Raw genomic sequence first — 20236 nt, 5'->3', positions numbered from 1 at the left:
TAGAGTTGAAGAATCTCCAGAAGGCTGTTGTGGTTGGCTCGCCCAATTCTCTCTTTAGCCCACATTCAATATTAGATCTTGCGCAGGAGAGCTGATTACAGTGGAACATTAATGGTTAAACGCAATCCCGACCGGGACGCTGGTTGACTTGCAATTTATTCGGATTTTACTTCCCCCCGCCGCCCCCTCACTGGAAGTAATAATTTTTAGATTATCCATTATTAATTCGCTTTGCTTTCACGAAAAATCTGAACCAGCAACGTTTTAAATCTAATTTGAATGTTTTTAAACCCCTTGTAAAATTGACACAGCACAGAGAAGTGTTTGTAAAAATCTTAACAAATTTGAAAAATTAAAATAAAACAAAAAGAAAGGGGGGGGGGGGGTGGTGGTGGGGGGAATCAAGCAGTTCTCTCTACTTTCCAAAGCTGGTAAACGCATGTCCGGAGAATGTGCTGAACAACAGCACAATCAACTGTAAACTGTCAATCAAATACCTCAACGTCAATCTGGAAAAATGAACGCACCTTCAGCCAACATATTTCTTAAACCCACATATAAGTACATATTTGAGCCATGAACATACACCCGCGAAAAGCCTTCGAATATGTCTCAGCGGGTCTTCACGGGATTTTTCCATGCAACAACAACAAGGCGCTCTAAAGCAGGAAAGGCCTGTCCATGGCAAATGTCTACAAGGTGGTTGTCCATCTGACTTTTTAAATAGATATAAATATTTCCCAACCCACTCTTCTACCCTGATCCCTGTGTCATGCACGCACTCATTGCTGACAACAAGGCGCTCTAAAGTGGCCTCACCAGCATAGCACAAAGCCCCAGTCCACACACTTGCTATCAAATCTGGCTCCCCCAACACTCCTTTCCACCTTTCTTGCTCTGGCCTGCACACACTAGCAGCATTTAATGAGGCGCTCTAAAACAGTTCGAGCAGTGGACTATGCAAATGGGAGCTGCATTTTCAAAGTAGAAGCATAGCTAGTTGCAATCGCGCCAGCTAATGTGAACAAAGGTGCTCAAAATCTACAACGAAGAACAGCAATTCATCCCGTTTTAGCTGCGCCCCCAAAAATCTGGACAACTTAAATTGAGAAAAAACTTTTAATGCTATATACAAGTCGTGCACGGCACAGTGTCTCAACAATTGCTGTAAAATTAAACTAAATGAAGTTACTTTGACTTTCTTCTTTGAGTGACATGAGTTGCGTTTAAGTGGAAAAGACAGCAGCCATGTTCTTACATGTCATACAAGTGTAAAAATAAAGATAACCTTGCACCAGCACAAAAGAAACTGACCTATGAAATGTGACAAACATGGCAAAGGAAGATGACCTACTGGACCTATGAGGCAAGTCTTGCTCCAGAAGGCCGGTTGAAAACCGAAAAGTTCGAAAACCGAAGCATGTTTTCCCATTGCAATAGATGGAAAATGAAATAATGCGTTACAAACCTAAAAAATAGTTTATTTAAACCGTTTTTTTTTTCTTTAGCTTTTCCTGATAATAAACTGCATAGTAGAAATACATGGATAGTTTAAATACTTTATATAATTAATTTAAGAAATGTACTTATTTTTTGCTTAAAATGTATGCTTTAGCAGTAGACCATGCTAGGCTAGGAGCGCATTGCCGTATCTGTAGTGCTTCAGCTCCCAGCCTTGTAAGCCTTTTTTAATAATGGGCGGGCAGACAAATTGCTTTATATTTTATAACGTACAAAAAAATGTAACTTGCAACTAGAGGTAGGCTTAATGGAACAAAAGAAGAAAGCAATGCAAAACAATTGTTTCAAATGTCTTCGGTGGGGGTGCCTTGCCCCTTTTTAACAAAGAAAGAATCTAATGTAGACTGTTTCTGCCGTCTTTTGACCACCTTCCTGAAGTGGCTCATAACGTCATTGAAATTTTGCAGTGCTCTGCAACATACCACTTTGTTAGGGTGATGGAGTTCTACAAAATTATGGATGTCATTCCATTTATCCCTTAAATCCCCAAACTATCTACCTATATACCTCCTAATTTTGTCAAAGTTCTTGATCTGACAAAAAACAAGAACTACACAGTATGCATTTTATTTCTTCAACACAACTTTGAGATACTGTTATTGTACTTTGGCAAAAGTGCTGTCCATGAGGGGTGAAGTATCACTCCTTGTTTTCCAGTGATCAAGCAAATGGGATTGTCCTCACATGCTCAGTGGGGATGGTCCAGAAGAGAGAACAAAACTACTGATTAGATTAGCTCTCTCCTGCCGTTCAGCTGTTTCAGACCTAACGCAAAGACGATCGTGAATGGTGATGAAGACGCCACCAACAACCGAAACGCGGCCGTGAAAGTGACTCAGAGCAGCTGCATCTTCTGAGGCACGATCGCACATGCAAAATAGATGCAAAACGCGCACTGTGCTCTTCAGAAATTTGCTAAGCAATACATTCATTGGCCACATTATTAGGGACACTTGCAGACGCTATCAAAAATTCAACCTTTTTGCAAAACTAATAACACTCAGTTTTCTTGGATGAATTTAATGTGTTCGGGTCAAATTTACTAGTTGCTAAGCAAATCCTATACAACCAAAGATCCCACTCAATTCGAAGGCAATTTAAATTCCATTCCATTTTTTTTGTCTTTTATCACTGATTTGTTTATAGTACACTTCACCTTAGAGCCATTTGTAACTTTACGTCATCCTCCTTGAATCAGGAGGTAGCCTGTTACCTAATCAAAAAAAAACACAAATATGTCGCTTTACCAACGTGTTATCACTGTTAACGGTTTAACCTTTGGCATAGTGCTCTTGAGTACTGTGCTGAGCACATTTATAATTTAACATTTTAAATGTTACCAGCTTGAGTTAGTGTACAGTATTGGGTCTTAGAGCATTGTACACACAAGGTTTCAAATGCGTCGAGCAAAAATTGAAAGATTTATGACGAAGAATCAATGGCAATTAGCTGGAATTTTGTGGTAATGTTCCATACTGAAAGGTGCAAAATTAATTGTTTTTTCATTAGCAAATGTGCATTTGACTTAACTTTTTACAGTATACGTCAAATACATTTTAATCAAGGTACTTCATTACGCAACATTTTATTTTAGTTATTGCTTTTCTTCAATTGATGCTCCCTGTTTTTACCGAAAATGGAAACTTCCATAGTTATCCCCGTAAACGGGTGGTCCGCGAAAGGTTTCTTTGAAAACTCTCCAAATTTTTCAGTCCCTAGTATGCAGTGTGTAGACATTTAGATAATAAGCGCACAATGTTCCGTTCCAGTCAAAACAACACAAAGAAACGGCTGCAGCCACTTTGTTCTTATGAATGATTTTACAATGAGCAGCAGTAACACAACAACTATAGGCAGGTGTCACGAGCAGCTGGGAGGCTCTGCCACCATAACAATAACAGCTGTATGAGAACAACACAAGAGCACATGTGTTGCACTACTATTACCACAAAGTGCACAAACAGAACTCCATCGAGCCTAAAGTTCAAGAAAATGATTCTGAAGGTAACATGTAGCACGCGGTGCACTAAACACACACACTTTTAACGAGAGATTACACAGTTGTTTTTTAATTGGCTTAACAGCGCGTGCTTGTTTGATCCTGGTATTATAGAACAGTGTGGTTTTTTTCCCCCGAGTGAGCTGATTAAAACTCTCCGCCTGTAAACACGCGGACAGATAGATAACCCCATTTGATTAATTCACAAACACATGTGCCATAATCCCCGCCCGCTCATTGGCCAACGCCTCAACTCTGTCTCCAAAGCAAAACTGGAATGCCCGGCATGTGTAGCCCCGCCCCTTTCAGGAAGGAGCCGAGTGTCAACAAAAGCAACATGTGCAGCATGGTGTGTTCCGTCCAACTCCGGTAAACAGAGACTCGCTCCGGCCGCTACTATGCAACATGTTGTTGTGGTGGTGCCTTAAAGGACATCACATTGTTGACCTCAATCTTCTCTGACCAAAACAACTCAAGGAAATTTAATTATTTAGCTCTGGGGCACCTGGACAATGTAATTATATAAGCATTATTTTTAAAGCCAATTAAATATAATGAATTTATTAGCAAAACACAAGACATATGTAACTTGTGCTCAATAAAGCTGAAATTGAGAAAATTAGTTGTAATGTTAAGTGTATAAAGTAATATTATGCGTAAAATCATTTAACTTACAACGATAAAGTCTATCTTAATGGAACAGCAAAACTAGTCGTAATCTTACAATGACAATGCTGTAATATTATGAGAAAATAAATATTACAAATAGAACCACATGCCACATTTTGAGGGAAGTAAAAACCTGAAAGTTGGCCCAATAAAGCTGCTATGTCACAACAATAGTTACGCAATATTTTGAGGAAAATGAAACCAGTATCTCAAAACAGTAACAAAATTAAATGTTCAACAAATTCTTAACTTCTGAGAATTGTTTATTACACTACAACAACAAAAATTAAACCTGCAAGAATGTAAAACTTTTTTAATGACAACAAAATCAATAAAGTCAGTAAAGCTGTGATGATACAATTATTTTAAATTTATTGAAAAAAAGTGATGAGAATAAAAGGGGTTATTCGTAACATTAGCAATAATGAAACTATAATGAGAAAAACTCTTCTGTCACATAAAAAAAATTGCAAATTTATTACAGTAAAGCTATAATGTTGCACAAATAGATGTACTATGAGAGCAGTTATGGGGGGGGGTTAAACTGTTACACGAAAAACATGAAAAGCAACAAGAATAAAGTTGGTACATTCCCAGAATAAAGAATATAGACAAGCAATAATTCTGCAAAAATAAGCATCTTGCAAAATGGATGGATGTCATGTTATACAAGGGGTGGAGTGGGGTGAGAGAGAGAAAAAAATACGTTTAACATAATGAAGCTGAATAACGCTGAATAAGTTAATCATGAATAAAGTCCCAATGTTACCAGGGGCAAAAAAAAATGACAGAAAAATAAAATTGCGAAAACAAGGTGCAGGTGCATCATGGACTGTGGGGTGGTGGCACTGACCTTTAGACCTGTGTCACATACGTAATAACTCATGCGTGTTTTCACGCCGGCAGAGTTTCCTCTGCTCTTAGGATAACAAAAGTTCCGAAATGGACGCACTTCACAGTGACGTAGTTTGTATTGAGGGGAGAAAATCCTCCGCAGTGGATGACAGCAAAAGGAGGGGAGGTGGGCTTGGTGGGGGGGCGGTAACAAGGTTATTGAAGATCATAACGTCAAATAAACACATGGAAAACATCAGCGGAGTGTCCCTACGCTGAGACACCTATCCCATTGAGCAAGCGTGCCAGCGAGCCAATCACAATTTTGTTACCAGCAGCAACAGCTCCTGTTTATCCCTGACTGGCCTAATCCTGCGTGCCGATTGGTTGCCGGCAGGAGGCCTGGGAACACTGCCCCCCCCCCCTTCCCCTCTTTGCCTGCTTTTCCGTAGCTACAGATTAAGTAACACCGGCCAAAACAAGAACAGCTTATTTTTGTTTTTCAACGCATACAATGAAGCCGTGCAAATACGTGGGCTTATTCCGAATTTAATGCATTTGACATCATGGAGCGGCGAAATGCACATGGATACGCAAAGTGAAAGCGGATGGGAGAAGGGAAGCAGGAAGGGAGGGAGGGAGGGAGGGAGGGGTAACTTGTACGCCTTGTTGCCATGCACACCGAGTGTGTTACTAGGTTAAGTATGCTGTGTTGCTAAGAAAAAAAGAGCAAGTGCAAGAAAGAGGGGCAATTGCATCAGCCCCTCCTTGCCAAGTCCTTGAAAAACACATCTCGCTCGATGCAAATTGGCTTTAGTCACATGATGGAATTTCAACATGATAGGCTGCAACATGAAAAAAATAAACATTTCAACAAGTTCTTCCTCGCGAGTCGGATTATTGAGCTTCCTCCTTCCTTACCCGCAATGAATTAGTTAAGCCTAGCAAGAATATGTCATGATGCGGCATAAGCAGACACGTTGAATTGACAACTTGTTTTATATTTATAGCCTAGAAGTGTTCTTTTACAACTACTGAATGTACTGCAATTAAGGATTTTCTACTGTGGGAGCATAGTTTAGTAATCGAATCAAACAATTTTGCCGTCATAGGGACTGCGTTCTAAAGCTTGCTGCAAATCCTCCAACCCTTGACATCGCTCTGTATAAACAGCAACAACCCAACAAATTTTGCGTGTCCATATTCCGCCTTCAGACGCAGTATCAGAGGCATAACAAAGGAGGGATGTCGTTAGGTGTGTAAAGGAATTACGCAGTTACGCGTCAGGTTTGTGACTCCTAACGGCGGATACTCCCCTCTCCCGCCCTGTTGTGTTGTAGGTAATTGTCACTATAATTATCACTATTTGATACATCATAACAATAGCTAGTTATTCCTCTAAAGGTTGGGAGAACGAATTGGAACCGGTCCTAACGTTCCGGTTCTCCGAGATTTGTTCAAATTCTAAACTGTTGGTTCCGTGTTTTGATACCTGCAGTCGGCTGACGCCAAAGAAGAGAGTGGCGAAAACCAACGAAGAAAACGCACACATCCCTCCGTCCATTTTCTGAGCCGCTTATCCTCACGAGGGTCGCGGGAGTGCTGGAGCCGATCCCAGCTGCCATCGGGCAGGAGGCAGCGCACACCCTGAACTGGTTGGCAGCTGATCGCAGGGCACATGGAGACTGACAACAGTTGCACTTGGAATCACAATTAAGGGCAAATTTAGAGTCTCCAATGAATGCACGTTTTTTTGGGGAAGTGGCAGGAAACCGGTGTGCCCGGAGAAAACCCACGCAGGCATGGGGAGAACATGCAAACTGCACACAAGGAGAGCTGGGATTGAACCTGGGTCCTCAGAACTGTGAGACCAACGCTTTCCAGCTGCTACACCTTCTATGCAAACATTGAGGCACTACACAACATAAATGGTTAGTTGCACTTTTGCACCATTTATTTTAGTCTTCAGACCAACATCAGAGGCATATATATATATATATATAATATAAATATGCATAAAGATTGGGCATGAGGTGGGAAGTTGCCAAGAGTTTTACTCAAGTACTGTTGATGTGACTTAAGTCAAACTAAAAGGTCTTTATTTAAAAAGAAAAAAATGCTAAAGTACTGAGTAACTGGTAATTAACTTCTGATTGACTACTGTGCCATGATGCATATCACATTTGTGTCAAATAAGGGCAAAAAAAAAAATCGAATTGTATTAATTTTGCATAAATCCCATCTTCAATGTAAACATTTTGTAAGAAGAGGCTGCTGTTTATTTGTTTAGGTCTGTTTGGAGCTAAGGCTGTTGTCAGTAAAGTAAAGGCACTCCGAGATAAGGGACTTCGAGGAGATGGTGGACACTCAGTCCGATCAAGTTTCTGTTACGCAACACCTGAGCTTGTTCAAGGAGGGTGTTTTTGAAAAGACCACTGAAAACAAGCTGCGTGTTCAATGTAATCTTTAACTAGGAGGTCATCTGGTACTTTTCTGTTGACGTTAGCTCCATGCATTTGTCGGCTTAGGGCGAATGGATGCTTTATGTATACTGCACTGTTATTTAGTCATTCGTTTCTCAGATATGGGGGATGGTCTTCCTTCCTTAAACTACATATGTTGGTACAGAGTGTATGGTATAAATTTGGATGAAAAAAAATTAAAGACAGCATAATCCGAAACGGTAAACTGTTAGCAATCGCGATTAGCATTAGCTCGCTGACGATTGGGTTAGGGTTAAAAAGTAAAAATACCGTACATTTCAATGATACAGTACTTGTGTTATATGTCCATTACGCAAATAAGAGTGTCTTAATAATCACTTACAGATGCTCTTTTGTCATCTTTGACAAAGATTCAAAGTATCAGTGATCCAAACCCAAAGAAAAAGTAGAAGTGGTCCACCACTTCGTGCGTTTGCAACAAATGTCCGTGTGAAACACGTGTACCCTCGGCACAAAGGTTCCATTTCATTTTAGTTGTTGTTCGTGGCAGAGAATAACTTCTTAATATTCATGAATAAATGTTGGGCAAATAAAGCTGTGATGCTACAATGATAAGTGTAAAATGTTATGAGAAAAAAGTCTTTAAAAAAATCTTAAATGCAACAATACAACTGTAGTTTTACATTATACAGGTTTGAAGATAATTTGACCCCTCCGTACAGGGCACGTAACCACGCCTCCTGAAGTGACGTCACGCCTCGTGCGCTGACGTAAGACAAACAGTAAAAATGGCAAATACAATACAATACATTCTGAACTGAGACAGACTCCATGCTTCTGATTTCATTCAAATCAACGATATATTATAGATTCTAAATACAATACATTCTTAACGGAGAGAGACGCCATGCTTCTGATTTCATTCAATCATTCACACGTAGCAATGTTATGCTAGCGCATTCTTAACGGAGAGAGACGCCATGCTTCTGATTTCATTCAATCATTCACACGTAGCAATGTTATGCTAGCGCAGAACGTCTCATTCATTTATACGAGACGTGTATTAAAAATCAAATTTAGGGCATATCTTCATGCAAACACAGTCTGGTTAACTTTCGGCCGCGAGCCAGCAAGAAATCGATACGTTTGTGCAGTCCGATCATTGCTAAATATCGCTCAACAGAGAATAAGTGTGTCAATCGTTCACACGTAGCGGTGTTATGCTAGCGGAGAACGTCTCATTCATTTATACGAGACGTGTATTAAAAATCTAATTTAGGGCATATCTTCGTGCAAACACAGTCTGGTTAAGCTTCGGCCGCGAGCCAGCAAGAAATCGATATGTTTGTGCAGTCCGATCATCGCTAAATATCGCTCGACAAAGAATAAGTGTGTCAATCGTTCACACGCAGCGGTGTTATGCTAGCGAAGAACTTCGAATTAATTTATACGAGACATGTATTGAAAATCAAATATAGGGCATACCTTCGTGCAAACATGTGTTCCGGTTGATATTAGATGGATTTAGTTGATGATGCGGTCTTCCACAAAGTTTGATCCATCAAAGGCATTTTTCGTACTGGGTCTTCGGTTTTGGAAAGGGTACGAATCGAACTCCACCAACTCGCCTTTCAGGATACTTGTCGTCACTATTACAAAGTCCGTGACTACACCTCTTAACCATATCTTTTGTTAAATAACCCAAATACGCGATAAAACGCTAACTAAACCTATACTGGACCATGCAATGTTGTCTGAGAAAATGGCGGGAGCAAAAACGGGCTTTGGTTTATGCACATCTCTGGCCTCTGATTGGTCAGTGACGCGGATTGCGCAATATCCACGGAGGGGTCAATTGCTGAAAGCACATGCAAAGACAGAACTATATTGTGGTGAACTGTAGAGATTCAGGGCTCTATTTTTGTAGCGACGAATTTTGCGGCAACGGGGGCTGATTCTGATCATCGTGCAAGTTAGGCGAATAACTGACAGAAATAAAATGTCCTGTGCGCAAGACCTCTCGCCCTCTTCTGCCACTGTCCACATTCAATATGTCACATGGTGGCCCAAACGGTTGTGGCACTCGACTCCTTCGTTGAGTTGTGTATCAAAAAGAAAAGATGATCAAATCAGCCGCGACAGCTTTTCTGCTGCCCTTTGGCACGATCTCTACGATAAAGGGGCTTTTGGTTGTTTGTGAGTAGCTGCTGCATGAAGTCTTGCCTCATAACCCTGACCTGTGGGTGAGTGACGCCAAACGGGGCGCAAACATGGCCTTCACATACCCTCCCCTTTCTGCCTTTTCCTTCACTTTCCCGTCCCTTCCATCATCGTCTTGCTCCCATTTGCTGTCAGTCCCCTGACTGCTCTGTCTCGGGTTGCTTGACCTCTCTCGAGGTTTGCTCAGCAAGAGCACCGTATAGAGAACTCCGTTGCGTGGAAGTCACATGTTTACTCAGCAGCTCCTCCTCCTCCTCCCCGCTGTGCTCGCTCTCGAAGAAATAGAGTCTGGCTGCTTTGACATTTTGATTGGCTCTGCTAATCGACAAAACCTTGGGCTGCATTTCCACTGCACGCTCAAGTGCCCTATTCTGATTTAGTGCCAGTGTCAAGATTTTTTTGAACCTCAACATCTTCATTTCTGCCACCTCCAGTTCTGCTTCCTGTTGTCTCGTCAGCGCCACCGTCTCTTATCCGTACATCACGGCCGGCCTCATTACTGTTTTATAAACTTTGCCCTTCATCCTAGCGGAGACTCTTCTGTCACATAAAAGACCAGACACCTTCCGCCAACTGTTCCACCCCGCTTGGACCCCTTTTCTTCTCTTCCTTACCACACTCACCATTGCTCTGTATTGTTGACCTCGAGTATTTGAAGTCGTCCACCCTCGCTATCTCCTCTCCCTGGAGCTTCACTTTTCCCCCTGCGCCCCTCTCATTTATGCGTATATATTCTGTTTTACTTTGGCTAATCTTCATTCCTCTCTTTTTCAGTGCATCCCTCCATCTTTCCAATTGTTCCTCCACCTGCTCCCTGCTTTCACTGCGTATCACAATATCACGTTCGAATGTTTCCAATGTTGGTAAATCACTTCTTTTGCGCCTTGGAAATGAGCAATGCCCAGTCTCGTGAAAACCTCCTTCCTAAAGATACGGAAACTAACGAGAAAATGATTTGAAGTGCTAAGCCTGCTACCAAATATATATACATATATTTTTTTTAAAAAATGCATTTAGTCTGACAAACTCAAATCCACGAATTGGATTCGATTTATCAGATTGTTTGCAACTCACCCGTGCAAGACGCGACCCCGCAAATCCCCTCCGCTGTCCATCTCCGACCTCGATTTCCGCCATTTCATGTTTGGCTGTTCCCACGGCTGTTTGGCCAACCTCCTGCCCCCCGACCACGAGTTATGCCTTTGCGTTTTTGTTTGTCTGTCCCTGTATTTATTTGGAATTCTGCTACAAAGACAACAAAGTTTGTGTTTCCGTGGACTTCTGCAATCTGTGGATCCTAAAGCATTACACAACTACGCCCTCAAGACAAATTTTCCATTTTCAAGGTCTGACCAGCTCGACTATGACGCTAACTGCTCTGTATTTGGTCTTAGAAGCGACCTGTTGCTATGAAAGTCATTTCCAAATGTTACAGCAGTGCACTTGGGACCTGCAACAAATTTGACCCATGTCGCTTGTGGTCTTAGTTTTCTTGTGCTGACCTGCATCATCCCGATTGTCCAACATTTTATTTTGCTCACCTCATTTAGTTCATTTCACTATGGACCTTTTAACCCTGATGTCAGAATTCAATTTGACACATTTCAACAGGTACGTGCATTCCAAAATTGGCAGGGTGGAACTCCAGACATGGTCACATGACCACTGAGGGACTGGCTAATGAATTGATTTTTCTGTTGCTCGGATTAGTGGCACAGACGTGCTCTGTTGACAGTGAAACAAATAGCTCGCTGTCATCTATGAGCAGGCGAGTCGTGCACCAAACAATTGATACACACCTGTGAGAAAATTCCTCCCGTAAAACAGATGATGGAAATTTGGGCCCCGATCTGAGCCTTTAGAATTCCCTCCTACTGTGTGTCTATTTACGACATTCAGCTGATTTCTTCTTTATGAACAGGTTCTACTAGAACGACTGCCTTTTTTTTTTCTAAGACTATGTACTAACCTTGAACTTTTTGCGGTATATCTGGCAGCGCAAAGCAGAAGCAACAATTTTTAGCACTTGTTTCAGGTCCATGATGGTATCTGGATGCTTATTGTTTAAAGATAATCCCCCAAAAAATGAAGTTATACACCACTGCAACAGCAAGAACAAACATCCATCCATCCATCCATCCATTCATTTTTTTGCCGCTTATCCTCACATGGGTCACGGGAGTGCTGGAGCCTATGCTGGCTGTCAACAGGCAGGAGGCTGGGTTACACCCTGAACTGGTTGCCAGTCAATCGCAGGGCACATAGAGACAAACAGTCGCACTCACAATCACACCTAGGGGCAATTTAGCGTGTCCAATTAATGTTGCGTGTTTTTGGGATGTGGGAGGAAACGGGAGTGCCCACCCGAAGAAAACCCACGCAGGCACGGGGAAACATGCAAACTCCACACAGGCGGGGCCCGGGATCGTACCCGGGTCCTCAGAACCGTGAGGCCAACGCTTTACCCACTGAGTCACCGTGCTGGCGGGGGGGTTATACACCACTGCAACTGCAATAACAAACGCAGCAGATCAAAAGGATATCAAAAGTGAGTATTTTCATCATTGTAAGGTGACCGTTCTTGTATTGGGCCTCATGCACGTACTTGAAATAATCTCCGGAGGTAAGAACGATGCGACTATTTCAGCTCCCACTTCGCAAGGCTGCAAATAACTGGCATGATTGCACTTGGAATTTACTGCAACTATGCAAAGTGTCCAAGCGTTTATAAGAAACCCTTTGTGTGTAACCTTCAATTAAATCAAGTAACAATAACTGTCTGCAAGCCGGGCCAGGAAGGCGCTTTTTGTTTCTGTATGGAAGCACAAAGCAGAGCAGAGTTAGCGCACGTCCTCTCCTCCGAGCTTGTACCTTGTGTCCCGGGGATTCCTGGCGTGGTTCGGAGCCCGTGTGCATGTGGAAGGATAAGCTCAGCTATGCCAGTAATGTGTCAGCCCCGCCGAGGTTTCAGGCTACTCCCCATATTTGGCAAATCACTTAGCGCCGCTCCACCTCTGCCGGTCTGGTCTCTGCACACGAAACACAAAAATATGAAAAGAATGTCAGCTCGATGCGCGCTCGGGGAAAGAACATGCATTCATTCAATAGTTTGGGGTAAATGAACGGAAAACGTCAAACGGCTGTCTACTGATCTCATCACCTCATGTCGTAGACATTTGTTTACACACCTCAGTGGGACCCCGAGCTCATTTCTTGTAAGAGCCTTCTGTTTCACACCAAACACCGAAGGGTGGGGAGGAAATTAGAAAGAGTAAACCCAGAGATCTGCTGCTGCTGCTGCTTCCAGACTCACGGGATATTTTGTATGTATGCAGTGAGGGGAAAAACACTCCCACACACACGCTTTACTCCCCGTTTCCAAAGAAAAGGGATTGCACCGAGTCGACACAATTTACAGACATTGAATCCATCCAGATGCAAGTGAACAAACAAGCCTGATGCAATCCGAGGACATACTGTGGCCCTTTCCAAAGAATGATACGTCAAAACACCTTCAGCAAGTACAGTAAAAAAAAAAAAAAAGTCTGTCACAGTCAATTAAAGAAATTAAAAGACACTAAAATTAGTATAGCTACCACGAGATTATACAAAAAAACCCACTTTTTTTTTTTTCATTTTTGCGCTGCACACTTCAAACACATTTTAACTCATTGAAACACACTTAAACCTACTAAACGACCCATCCGTCCATTTTCCTAGCCGCTTATCCTCACAAGGGTCGCAGGAGCCTATTCCAGCTGTCAACGGGCAGGAGGCGGGCGGGGTACACCCTGAACTGGTCGCCAGCCAATCCCAGGGCACGTCGAGACAAAGAGCCAGACTCACAATCACACCTCGGGGCAATTTAGAGTGTCCAATTAACGTTGCATGTTTTTGGAACGTGGGAGGAAACCGGAGTGGCCACCCGGAGAAAAGCCACGCAGGCACGGGGGAGAACATGCAAACTCCACACAGGGGGGGTCCGGGATTGAATCCGGGACCTCAGGACTGTGACGCCAACGCTTTACCATCTGATCCACCGTCCCACCTTCTAAACGACGCCTTTTAAAGAATTCCTTCGTACCTGTTTTCACTTTCGTGTTGTCAACTAATGGGAGATGATCACAGTGGCAGCACAAAATGCTCCTTCAGTAATGGCACACAACTCTAAATTCGGACTAATCTGTGCCCTGTGCCGCATCAACCCATAAATCCGACATATAGTAGAGGAAGTAGGACTGAAATATGAACCGTTATATAGCAGGGCCTTACTAAACACTGCCGTAGAAAAGGTTGTTTTCGGGTAGGGCGTTACGAAAGATAGTGTGTGGAACTGATACTTGGCTCCCGATGTCGTCTCGACTAGTTTGCTGGCTGAAGAACAAAAACATGACGTCTGAGAAGTGGCGCGACATCCGTGCAAAGGAAAAACTAACCCTCCAGGGAGTATTATTCTGCTCGGTAAGACACAGCACGTTCACTTCGCAGCTCTAAAACGTTGGGTTTCAGTTTCATCCGGAACCTTCCTGTGTGGCGTTTCTGTCTCTTCCAGTACTCGTGTGTTTTTTTTTTTTTTTAATAGGTTGTTCCAGCTTCCTCACATATTCGAAAGAACATGCACGTTGAAGAATAAATCAGGGGTATCGAACTCAATTTACCCTGGGGCCGCTGGAGATGGAGTCTGGCTGAGGCTGGGCCGCAGCCTCGGTGCACATGGATATAATCAAAAACCATCCTATCAACTCAAAGATATATTTTTTTGCAATATAAAATAAGATGAAGAAGGAAGCTAGTGTTTACAAGTTGTGTGCAAAACTTGAAAAAAAAAAAATCTCCTTCCCAACTTTCTCTCATTGAAAATTGGGTGACAGTCTGAGCGCTCCCCCCCGTGCTGAAAAGTCTCCTTGTGATCAATGCTCATGCGTTACTAAGAGGGGAACTCTGGGTATGCAGCAGAAGCTTACTGGGAAATCCCCCGGTGTCATAGTTCCTAACCTTAAAACAAAAGTTGCAAAAAAGATATACACATATACGTACGTTCGCTGTGTTCGTCTTTCCGAGACGTCCATAGCGAACATGAACGCTCGGCGACAAGTTGTCGAATGGCACGTGTTGAAGCAGGGATGGGGATGTTTCAGACCGGCCGGAAGTTTACAAAATGTACGCGCGCATGCGTGTTAATCACATGAAGACTTTTCAACGGGGAGAGCGCTCAGACCGTCACACCGGTCGATGTCACACCCCAGATAGCCGTGCACCCCACCGTGATTGGTCGGCTCGTCAGCTCCGCACACAACACTGCAAAAGTGCCATTCATGTAAAACTCCAGGGCCGCACTACCATTATGCTTTCACATGAGGGTGGGGCCACAAAATATCGTCTCGTGGGCCGGAAATGGCAATTCGAGACCCCCTGCTCTAAATTGGCCATTGGTGTGAATGTCAAGTTTTTGGGCAACATCCCAGGGTGTACTCTTGCCCATAGTCATTTGGGACAAGTTCCAGTTCACTCGACACCCCAAACATGACAAGCACTATAGAAAATGGATCATGTCATTATCCAAGCCGCAGCCAGTCAGTCTCAGGGCAGCTGTCGACACCATCACTGAGCAGGGAACCGATCCCACGCCACCCGCACCAAAGGCAGGTGTGTGTACCACTACACCATCGGTGATGTCAGTCCAGTCAGTCCAGTCAGTCCTGTTTTATGTTGCATATTTGGTAGTTTCACTTGATTTAATTTGCCCGATGAGTCATTTAGCGCGGGAGCACGCTCTATTATCGCGCTCTCATTTGCAAAAAACAACCACATTACACCCCCCCCCCCCCCCCCCGGGGTATATAGCCCATCTCATAGTGTAGGCCAAGTGTTTGTATGTGGCTGTGAGTGAGTGTGTATGTTGAACCAGGTCAACCCCCCCCCCCCCCCAACCACCACCCTCACAGCTGTATTTGTCAGTTGTGCAAAAACCCAAGCGAGATCAATGCCTCGGAATGAAGGTGAACATCACGTGACGTCACCCCACGCGGCATGGTGTGGTCGTACCTGGGGTGTGTGTGGGGGGGGGGGGTGCATGCGTTGCCTTGCTCCACTCCATTAAAGCCACAATTACAATTTTGAAAAAAATGTAAAAAGAAAAAAAACACTGTCATGAATAATATAGCTCATGCTGACAAATGTGTGTGCAGCAGTTGTGGTATTTGTTAGATGTCAGGTATCAATAAAAATTTTCTTTTCACTTTTTCCTCCCTACATTTGAAAATAAATATCTCGTACTTTCTACTCCTTCTTTGGGAAAGAAACAGTGCCGTGAAAAAGTATTTCTCAAATCCTTTTTCGGCATAGTTTGCCCCCTGTGATATTCCCCCCAAAGTCTTGGGAATCATTTAAATTGTGTATTTTTTTTAAAGCTAAGATTAACCTTTACGTTCTTTTCAGTGTCAGCAGTCTTCTTTCCCTTAAATTTCTGCCATGAATGCCATATTTGCCAAGTGTCGTTCATTTGTGACCTGCTGTCCTCTCAGGCTAAATTTTGTAGGCCGAGCACTCCTGTGAAGCTTCAACAAGTTTTCTCCATTTGTGGGTATCGGATCTCACCGTGTTTCACTGGAGTGCTAAAGCTTTACAAACGGCTTTGTCAGCTTTGCCAGATGACGATGTAATTGACATCTGTTCCGGAATTCCTTTGAATCGTAGCATTTTTTTTTTTTTTTTTGCTGACATAATTTTGTCAGACAGATTCACTTTAAGTGAGTTCTCGATTGTGCAGGTCTGGAAGTAATCAGGCTTGGGTGTGTTCGGTGAAATTGAGTTCAGCTCCCCCCCAAATGGAATTAGCCGCAGTTAATTCAAGATTTAACATGAAGGCAATTACTCTTTCCCACAGGGCTCCGTAGTTTTCAATATTTTTTTTAAAACTGTCTAAAAACGTTTAAGTTTACTTGGTTTTTCTTTGTCTGACATTCACATCTGTTTGATAATCTTAAACATCAAATTGGGGAAATTATGCAAAGAGAAGAGAATTTGATGATAATGGAAGTAATTTGCTGTTAAGATCTTGATTGACTTGGAATTTGGGGTCCCGTCAAGCAAAGAAATAGCAACATACACAGACTTTTGCCTTGAAAATACGACTACCGTAATTCCCGGCCTCCAAAGCGCACCTGGTTATAAGCCTCACCCAGTACGTTTGTAAAAGAAATACCATTTGGTACATACATAAACCGCCTCTATGTAAAAAAACGCAAGTGCCCACATTGAAACACGAGATATTTACAAAGACGGTACACGGAGAGTTTAACGCTAGAGCCGCCACAATAACGCTAATGCTAGAACCGTGCTAACACTAATGCTAGCTAACACTAACGCTGTGCTAACACTAACGCTAGCGGTGTGCTAACAGGGCCAGTTAAAAAAAAAAAACATACCAGTACAGTAAAAATCAATGAGACGCGGCAGTAACAACCTAGCACGGCGCTAACAGGCTGGACCCGTTAAAAATAAAATAAAATAAATAAATAAAAGACATACCGGTAAAAGTCACTTCCTCGGCACATATATTCCACCGGTCTCACTCTTAGCTTTTTCCGCTCGAGTGCCCCCTTGCGGCTGTTAGAAAAAAAAAATGCACAAATTAGTCGCATTACCGCATAAACCGCAGAGTTGAAAGGCTTATAGGCCGAAAATTACTGTATACTCTCTTTTTTTTTCTTAAAAAATTGAATCTGCGACCATAAAACTAAAACCCTTTCTTTGGTTATCAACTTTTTCTGGAATGTATGGATAAACGTGGTTCAGAATCCGAATCGTCTTTATTGGCCAAGTATGCAAACAGCACACGAGGAATTTGTGTCCAGTAGTTGGAGCCGCCCTAGTACGACATAAAAATGGATGGCGGGATGGATTTGCGTCCCGATACGGCTGACGGCCTTAAATATGAATTAATTACGCAAGCAAGCGGTGCTGCAAAGAGGAGCTTTACGTGACATATGTCAATTACATCACTTAAAGTTGGATATACATACATATAGAATAAGTGAGAGATAGATATGGCATCAAGGGAGTGGCAATAAGTTCAAATATGAGCGTGTATGTCTTTTTTTTTTTTTTTTTTTTGTGCCTGCATGTGCTCTGCGCTTGGCTGACAACCAGTCCAGGGTGTACCCCACCCATGAACTTAATGAGGACAAACAGTATAGGAAAGAGATGGATATGAAGATAAATAAAGGAAAAACGGTAACTCGAACCAGCGCCAGTCTTTTTTAAGATGCATACATCAAGACATTTTAAAGCTATCCCCGAGGGGGTGAGCCCACTCCAAAGGACGGTTCTCCCGTGACTGACGCCGACTTAAATACGAGATACCCGACTCCCTCCCTCAATCCGTCCATCGGCCCCTCCGCGGTACCATCGCGGCCATGTGAGTCGGGTGATTCGGGTCGAGGGGCGTGGGTCCGGGAGGCGTTTCCGCCCGTCCTGTAATCTCATCTCCCCCGCGGTTACTGTAAGCGATCTGCAGAAGTGGGAACGGGTCTCGCGGACCGCAGGAGAGCCAGGGCTCTGGGAAGGGCCGTCCATCGCCATAGCAACACGCCACATAAGTGCGCCGGCGCGTTGACAGTCCAAGCCCGACGTCTGGGAAGCTGAGGGTTTCCCAATACATAATACGGCATGAAAATAGCTGGCATTAGGCAGCGGCAGCACACCGCAGTGAACTAAAACGCGACACTTGGAGCTCATTAGGCATTAGCCGTACTGGACAGCTAAGTAACCCTATAATACGATAACTATAAATAATCGCCCTGCAGAATTCAGAAGTTGAACAGTTTTGGGGCCTTGATCCACCTACCCACAAACCCACACATTTATCTATCTATCTAGAAGCAATTATCTACCATGTGGCTTTAGTCAACGTACCAGACGGTTCAGAACCTCGGAATAGATCATCTTGTTATGATTTTCTATTTTTAGCTCGGCGTCGTCACCAAACGTCTCCCGTCGGCCTGGTGTTTGTTGTTTTGTTTTCTGTGCTGTTCTGCTTATTTCGGCTTCTGAGCGTCAATTGTTGGACGTACTTTATTCATCGGTGCAAGGTGAATGTGCGTTTTGTCGACTCCGGCTTAATGGAAAAAGAGAGCCGGCGCTCTGCCGCCTGATGTTTACCGTCTTTCTGGTCCCACTTGAGAGAAAACGAGGAGTCAGTGGACACGAGCGTCTGATGCCCCCGCTCGCGCAGACGTCTGAGCTGGTTTCGCTGCAGGCCTTGGGACGCGAGCCATCAGAGGAGAAAAGATCTTGCTGGATTTGTACAAACAGCAGCGCCTGTTTTTCCTTCTCTGGCTGTCTCGCCAGAAGAACAAGACGGGAGGAAAACAGGCACGGTGTTTGCTCGTCTTGCATCACGCTTGAGTCGCTTCTGCACAAGGCGGAGCTAGATTAGCCCGAGGTCGAGCGGTTCATTTAAAAATTGGGCAGCGTCGTCGCGTCTTTGCGTTCGCGACGACCAGCTGCAGTTTCTGCAGTCGGCAGCCTGCGGCCTGACAAGAATGAGGCAGTAGATGCCAATGAAATCTTTTCATGAAAATACATAATCGGCTGGTGCACGTGACGTCGCCATTTTCACGACGCCATATTGCCGGTCAAAAAGAGCCGCTCGACATTGTGGGGGACATTGCACCGGAGCAGAATATACACAATACCTGAGACTTGTCGTGCTGTTGGTTGTTGCAACAGACGAGACGGATATTCGAATACCAGCTGAAAAGACCGGAAAAGATTGATGGATTTCGGCAATTAAACGTGGTGGCTGGTGCCCGATCAAAATACACACACGCCCGTGTAGCGATCGCTTCATTTCAAGTAGGAATTATTCTTCTCAATCTCAAATTCCCAAAACGTATTTATCATGCCAAGTTGGCTCATTTGATAACAATGCGTTAAAAAAAAAAAACAGGGAGTCCTCTCCAACATACATGGAAGCGTATTAAACTTCGGTAAACCTCTCCCTGACAGATTTAATATGCATTATTCTCAAATGAGTCCAAAAGTGTATTTAAAAAAAAAAAAAAGAAAAGAAAATGAACCGGAGGTTTACGTAGGTTAACTACTCCGCTGGTGTCAAACTCAAGGCCCGGGGGCCAGATCTGGACCGTTGCACGATTTTACGTGGCCCGCGAAGGCAAATCACTTGTGTCAACGTCCGTGATTTTTTTTTTTGTTTGTTCATAAATATCATGTGTCAATATGATGAAGCGGTCAAAGATTTTTATCGTTTCACAGCCATAACCGCCCTTTGAGAGAAACGGGAAATACAATCTGGCCTGCGACAAAAATGAGTTTGACACCCCTGGACTACTCAGTTGAGGGTTTTTTTTTTTGCATGTTTGAGTAAATCGCAACTTTTGTCAGCATTTACAGGAATTTAAATGAGCATTCCCAAAAAACAAAACAGAAAAAAAGTTTTCGAAGCGTAAACAAATGTCCACGGAAAGTCCCTCTGTGCACGGCCAGGCGCTTTTTCTTGACCCCTCCACCTGTGGAAAGTTTCTTT

General features: G+C 43.3%; 1 long non-coding RNA gene across 5 annotated transcripts in view; it reads right to left on the bottom strand.

Annotated features, from left to right (window-relative positions):
* The window catches only part of LOC133499430 (uncharacterized), a 240582-nt gene extending 221513 nt beyond the window's left edge, over positions 1-19069 (bottom strand). Inside the window, exons 1-4 of one of the 5 annotated variants that reach the window (XR_009794652.1) lie at positions 18850-19069; positions 17218-17295; positions 12293-12716; positions 8953-12196 (exon numbers count right to left, since the gene is read on the bottom strand). This is a non-coding gene — a long non-coding RNA (uncharacterized LOC133499430). Of the gene's footprint in view, positions 1-7849; positions 8852-8952; positions 12717-12875; positions 12995-17217; positions 17296-18849 lie in introns of those variants that run through there. The other 4 variants (XR_009794654.1, XR_009794653.1, XR_009794655.1 and 1 more) reach the window with 4 other exon arrangements.
* Between the last annotated feature and the right edge of the window lie 1167 nt (positions 19070-20236).

The sequence above is a fragment of the Syngnathoides biaculeatus genome, chromosome 4, assembly GCF_019802595.1.
Source record: "Syngnathoides biaculeatus isolate LvHL_M chromosome 4, ASM1980259v1, whole genome shotgun sequence".
NCBI classification, from domain to species: Eukaryota; Metazoa; Chordata; class Actinopteri; order Syngnathiformes; family Syngnathidae; genus Syngnathoides; species Syngnathoides biaculeatus.
The sequence above is the reverse complement of the archived record's forward strand: the minus strand, read 5'-3'. Positions and strand labels throughout refer to the sequence as shown.